A 7,419-nucleotide genomic window follows, 5' to 3' on the forward strand; every position below is an offset into this window, starting at 1 on the left:
AACTGAATATATTCTGACTTTGCAGAAATATGAGTGTGAACATGGCAACGTCAGTGCATAAAACTCAGTAAAATCAAGGTAGTTTAACTTCTAATATGAAGAAAAGAAACAATAGGTTTAAACATAGAATCAGCATAATGAGATTTGCATTTGGAAAGATAACTCCAGTGGTCATGTAGCAATGACTGGAAGAGGGCAGGTGAGAAGCATGGAAACCAGTGAAAAGGACATTGTCATAGCACACAAGAGAGCTGAGGGGGCCCAAACTGCATCAGACAGTGGAGATAGCAAATAAAAGAAAAAGAATAAAATCAGACAGATAACCAGACAAATCTAAAGAGCCAGTCTAGAGACTATGGCTACAGAAAAGCTATAAATTTTCCAGGTAAAACAGACAGATCTAAAGTGCCAGTGTTAGAGACTATGGCCCCAGAAAAGCTATAAATTTCCCAGCTTGGGCATTGGGATAATAGTAATGCACCCATAGAAATGAAGAATATAAACAAGGCTTCCAAATAAGCAGCAAACACTCTCTTCCAAGTCAAACACACTGAAATATATGCATTTGGACAAACAGTAGCTTTTGTAAAAATATACAGGTGAGCTCTAAAAAGGAAGGGGAATGTCCATTTGGGACAGAAATCTCTTGGCTTCATGTGGGGGCCTGATTCCACCCCCCCCCACCATTGGCTATGGGATGCAAACTGGCAGCAGGACTCCTGCTCTTGAATGTGGATAGAGAGCTCCTGGTGAGAGACAGAACCCAGGCCTGCCCCAGGGGTGAACCTATACCAGGGGGAGGTCTCAGCTGAAACTGAACATGTGGTGCAACGTTTTAAGCCAAAAATCTTATTAAAAATAAAAGGGAAAGAGAGAAGTACTGGTTTGTAAATAGGAAAATGGCACCGTGAGCAGAGCCGAATAGGAATCATTATGTGGGAAAGCTGAAACTCACAGTTCACACTGAGCCATGGAAGGCAGCCTCTACTGAAGATGACCTCACAGTCTGAAACCACAGATCAAACTAGAAGCCTGCTGCCATGAGAGACAGCAGACAAGACAAATGGGAACATTCACACTCAGAAGACTCAAAGAAAAGGGAAGCGAGCTATCAGAAGAGACTTTAAAATAACACTGTAAAATGTCTATTTAAAAGTTTTTAGAGAAAAAGAATGTGTGAGTTTCAAAAAACAAGACATCATAAAAAAATAATTAGACATATTAGAAAGTGAGTCAAATATAAATTCTAAAACTGAAAAAGTCTTTGAAATAAAAATTCAACTCACAGCTTAAATGGTAGAATGACACTATGCTCAGCTAAATAGATGGTCCTGAAGAACTCAGCCGTAATAGAGCAGTGTGAGATAAAGAGATGGTCCCGAGGAGTGAACACTGAAGAGATGTGGAAAGTTCTATTCCGGGAGAAAGAAGGAAGAAAATGAAATGGAGAGGATATAATTTCTGAGAACTCATGGTATATATTTTTCAAATATGAGAAAAAAATATGGCTCCTTGAATTTAGAAAAGCCCACTGATTCCCTACAAGATACTGTATTTAAAGTGTATAAAAAATGAGCAAAATGAAACAAAGTGAAGAAAATAAAATCTTAAAGGTCAATATTTGTCTTCAAAGTTAAAAAGTCTACAGTGGAATGACAGTAAGAAGTACTGAAGACTTTTCATCAATAAACTAGATGTCATAATCAAAGGAATATAAGAGAAGATGAAGGTGCGTAGATAGACATAATAAGTATGGTTTTAAAATATGTTCAGTTTGAGGTGCCTATTCAGAACCAAGAAGAGGATATGTGGTAGGATCTGGAAATACAACTCTGGAACTCAGGACAGCGGTTCTTTTTGGTGGAAAGGACAGGTACCATATTAACGTACAAACATCATTGAGTGCCTATTGTATACCAAACACCAGAATCAACATCAGGGTCACTGCCCTTATGAATCTAGGGAACAGATGCAATCTAGTGAGAAAAAATACTTCATCACTCAGTTACTTGAGGTTTAAAGTTGAGTTAATAGCGTGCAAACAGCGCTGGTTATCTTCAGCTGATTGCCTGCTCCGGATTGCAGATTCTTTCCTGGACACTGTGTGCTTGTGTGCTCGGTTGCTCAGTTGTGCCCGACTCTTTGCAACCCCGTGGACTGTAGCTGCCAAGCTCCTCGTCCGTGGGATTCTCCAGGCAAGAATACTGGAGTGAGTTGCCATTTCCTTCCCCAGGGGATCTTCCCCACCCAGGGATCAAACCTGCATCTCCTACATTGACTGGTGGATTCTTTACTTCTGATCTACCTGAGAAGCCCTCCTGGACACTAGCTTGTTTAAAACTCACAGAATCTCCACAAAGTATATGAAGTTATACCAATTTGACAAGTGAGTGATCCAGGTCAAACATGTAATAAGTGATTAAGCTCAGATCCAAACCTAGTTCTATTAACCTACTGTTCTTAATTCTTGTTATAACAGTATGTAATTATGTAAGTAAATTATAAATGTACTTACAAAAACACTCTAAAGAATCTTTCATGAGTACCCATCTCACACTCTTCTCCAGAAATAACCATTGTTGTTGTTTGTGAAGATTGTTTTATACCATTCTAAGCCACAGGTTGACAGATATATAGATTATTGATTGATTGATAGAAAAGTTATTTGGCTTCTTTTCATTTTTTTTTGTTTAAATAATGATATTATAGCATGTATATTATTATGCAACTTCCTCCTCTCATTCAACAATATGTCCTGGATATTTTTGCACATTATTAAATCTGTCTCATTCATACTTTTTTTTTTTTGGTCTGCAGAGGGTCTCAGTCTTGGGTGCCTGTGCTGACCACACACTCAATCCCACCCCAGGCTCTCCTCTCTGGACACCCCCAGAGCCCTCAGCCTTATCACCAGGAACCACAGGGCTTACAGGATCCAGCTGGTGCCTAGATACAAGGGACTTCTCCAGCATCTGTGTGCACAGATCCACGCAGACCTGGAATCTCCTGCATCTCAACTAGCTCAAGACCAGGAGCAGCGGCTCCACCACCAGCCTAAGGCAGCCAGGGTCCACAAAGGACCAGGACCCGGCCAGGGAGGGTGGCGGCAAGGAGAAGGCGGCATTCAGCTCTCTGACTCACACTTTTTAATGCCATAAGGCAGTCCACAGGATAGACGTACCATAGTTTAATTTTTTCATTTTCCAGGCATCAATGTTGTTCCCAATTTTCTCTATGCAAACAATAATTTAATAATAATCATTTTACACACTTTTTGTGCAAATGCACAAGAGTTTCTCTAGGGCAAAGGCTTAAAAGCAGTGATTTTAGATTTCAGAGTATCTTCATTTTTAAATTCAATAGATGCTTCACAAAATGAGGTGACCAACTTCAACTTTTCTCAGCTGTATGTGAAGAAACTTATTTCTTTATATTTCCCCAACACTGACAACATCAAATGATAAAACATATATCTAAATCTCAGTGGGGAGGGGAGTGGCTATATGAAATAAGATTGGATATTTTTTGATAAATTTTGAAAGTGGTTATTAAGTATATGGAGTTTCATCATATCATGTATTCTAATTTTGTATAGATTTTTAAAATTCATAATCAAAACTTGAAATTTTAATTTTCATATCCTTCGTACTTAAAAAAACTGAGCATCTTTTGAACATTTGTGTTTTCTCTTCAGTGATTTGCCAACCCACATCTTGCTTGTTTTCTATTAACTTTCTTAAATTTTTATATATTTTGTTGATTTCTTTATAAAGTTGAATGTTAATTCTTAGTCTGCTGTATATTGAAAGTATTTCCTCCTTTTAGGTTTGTTTATAGTTTTTTCTTTATGAACTTTTACATTTTTATTTAAAAGTTTATCTGCCTTACATACATTTATTAATCTTATTTTTATGTCCTTTTGTTTTTATCTTATAGAAGAAAAGGCTACAAGATTACTGACATAGGATGTTACTGGTATCTTATTCCAATATTTATTTTAAATTTTAAAAATATTTATTAAATGCTTTTTTTATGTATTTATATAAAATCCAATTTTATGAATGTGGAACTTGTAAATCTAACTTTATTTCTAAATGGATCGCCAATAGTCAAAATAATTTCCTTTGTATTTCAAATTTGAAATCATGTATAAAATTCCCATCTGCACATGAACTTGTTTTGTTTCACTATCCTTATGTGTATTTCTTTGCCAATGAACTGAGTTAAAGTAAGTTTGGAATCTGGTACTGTCAGCATGCTGCAGTCCACGGTGTCACGAACAGCTGGACACGACTGGGCGACTGAACAACAACACACACCTTTACAGTGGTAGAGAACCTGCCTGCTGACGCAGGAGACACATATGACTCCGGTTCAGTCCCTGGGTCAGGGAGATCACCTGGAGTAGGGCATGGCAACCCACTCCAGTATTTTTGCCTGGAGAATCCCAGGGATAGAGAAGCCTAGTGGGCTACAGTCCATAGGGTTGCAAAGAGTCGGACACAATTGAAACCACTTAGCACTCACACATGCACGAACTTGGTAACAAACAAATGAATCCTAAAGAAAAACCTGCTGGCTTCACAAACTGTTAACAAAAGATCAAGATCAACAAGGATTAGTCACATGGCTAGATAAAAATATTTATGACTTTTTGTCTGAAATATTATTGACTTTAATCGTTTCGTTTAAGCTAATTCTGACTTAACAGCAATTTGATAAATTACACCTTTGTAAGCAAAGTGAATAACTGATCTTTTCTTTCTACCTGATCCTCCCAGAATTTGGAAACTCTTAGTGAGTACTCTTATTTTTATAGCAATCAAACTATTTGCATAAGTTTGCATAAGAATCTGTTCTTCTTGTAACAGGACACACCTGGAAACACTGACTTTGACTGGAATGTCATGTTTGAGACTATGCATAGAATCATATATGACCAGACAGTTTTAAAGAACTAAAGTGGACTTTATACGGAGCCATAAATTCCCCTGGAAAAACACCCTGCTACCTTGCCTACAAGGTTCCCAGCAGCCTTACCAGGTAAATAAGGAAGGCCACTCCTGGTAGGTACAGGAATGTCAAAATACTTTGGGGACATTGAGAAGAGAGGAATTCACCCAAATCTATAGGTACTACAGGTGAATTTGATGGCAAGTCCTTGGCATTGCTTTCCTGGCCTTTACAGGCCTCTCAAAGTTTAATCTCAGGTTCCTGATGAGAAGTTCAGGGCATTCAATTTAAAAGAATCTGTATGATTATATCATATAGATATATGTATAGATATATACAGGTCAGAGCCTGTCCAGAACTCGCACATGTTTCAGGGTGTTTATGGCCTCATTCTTTTGCTACTTACTGTTGCTGTTGGTTTGTACTGAATAAAAACACCTTCATGTAGGCTGTTGTATGAACTGGGGTCTGCTCTGAGCAGGCCTCAACTCTGGTTTGTCTCACAATGCATGCTTGTGTACCCTGGGTTTTTTATCTTTTCATAAAGAAGTGCCTCCTTTGAATTTAATAAAACTCACTGCAGAATAAAAAAAAAAGAATCTATATGATTAATTATACTTATCTAAATAATCAGACCAAGTTTATTGAAACTGGACTTATTTTGCAAACAAATTAACCTTAATTTAGCTATAGTGGGTAGAAATGAGGGTAATTTTAGAGAGAAAAAAATCTCAGTGGATATTAAGTTCTGGTGGTGTTATTTTTCTTTGAGGTAATAAATATGTAGTAATACATTTCAGGTGGTATATAAACATGACACACAAAATGAGAACAACTCTGGGAGGAGGAAGGCTTTGCAAGGGGACAGTTCAAAGTTGGAGGTGAGCAGAAGCTTCCCATAAGGGATACAGGGTCCAAACCAGGGGGCTGAAGACTTTTAAGTATATCCACGTAATTTCCAGGTAACAATTATATTTTATAAGCTATTTTCCAATATATGAAGCATTTTATACTCTCAACTTCATAACAACTCAGATTAGAAAATATTATTGCACCATTTTATGGTTGAGAAAAGAGAGATTAAACAATACAAAGTAAAAAATCCCTGTCATTTATTTTCAAATCTTAAGAAGTCTGTACATCTACAATGAGTATTAATCTTTCTCTCACTATGCAGGAGTGTTGTAGTTTAAAGTGTTGGAATACATTTCAAAGAATAAGTGGGAGAAAAGAAACACTAGCAGGACTTAGTTACTGACTGAGAGTGAAGATTGTGGGAGAGGGAGGCATGAAGAATGATTCAGGTTTCTGGCCTTGCAAACTCGGATGTTTAATGAAGACAGTGGAGTCAAAGAAACGTAAAATTATTTTTTAGTTTAAAGGGCAGGCAATGTTGAAATTTAAAAGAATACCAAAAAATTTTTAAATTTACATATAAAACTCTTGCTAGGAAAAGCACACAAGGGCACACATATATGTGCACACACACACATACACACAGTAGGAAACAGATAGGATATAAATAAAGCACACAGCAGAACCTATGCTTTCACAAGCTTACATGGCAGATTGTCTGGTGCAACAGAGGAGCTAAGTAAGGGCTCATGCCCAGAGTTAGGATGTTCCAAGTCGCTCTGTTCAGAACAGAAATTCAGCCAGCAGCCATGAGGCACTGGACTAGACCACAATGGGGAGAATTCTGACATGATCTACTTAGGTAAAAAGCAGAGACATTACATTGCCAACAAAGATCCATCTTGTCAAAGCTATGGTCTTTCCAGTAGTCATGTATGGATGTGAGAGTTGGGCTATAAAGAAAGCTGAACACCAAAGAATTGATGCTTTTGGACTGTGGTGTTGGAGAAGACTCTTGAAAGTCCCATGGACTGCAGGGAGATCCAACCAGTCCATCCTAAAAGAAATCAGTCCAGAATATTCATTGGAAGGACTGATACTGAAGCTGAAACTCCAATACTTTGGCCACCTGATGCAAAGAACTAATTAGAAAAGACCCTGATGCTAGGAAAGATTGAAGGCAGGAGGAGAAGGGGATGACAGAGGATGAGATGGTTGGATGGCATTACCGACTCAATGGACATGAGTTTGAGCAAGCTCTGGGAGCTGGTGATGGACAGGGAAGCCTGGCATGCTGCAGTCCATGGGGTCACAAAGAGTCGGACACAATTGAGTAATTGTACTGAACTACTTAGGGTATTCAGGGCCCCAAACCCATGGACTCTGTTCAAAACAGGGACTCAGGCACAAAGCGGAAAAGGGAGACAAATCAGCAAGACCAGGCAGAAGCTCAAATGTGCTAAAAAGAGAGGAATTAAGCTGAAAGAATAAGCTTCACAGTCATATGAGAAAACGCTCTAAGGCAACAAGACTAACTCTTGTTCCCAACTTGTAATGCTTTGGCAGAAATGTCTGCAGCTCCTTGGGCCTGAGTCTGTACTTTCAAGTTCC

This window comes from Bos mutus, chromosome 16 (genome assembly GCF_027580195.1).
Source record: "Bos mutus isolate GX-2022 chromosome 16, NWIPB_WYAK_1.1, whole genome shotgun sequence".
NCBI classification, from domain to species: domain Eukaryota; kingdom Metazoa; phylum Chordata; class Mammalia; order Artiodactyla; family Bovidae; genus Bos; species Bos mutus.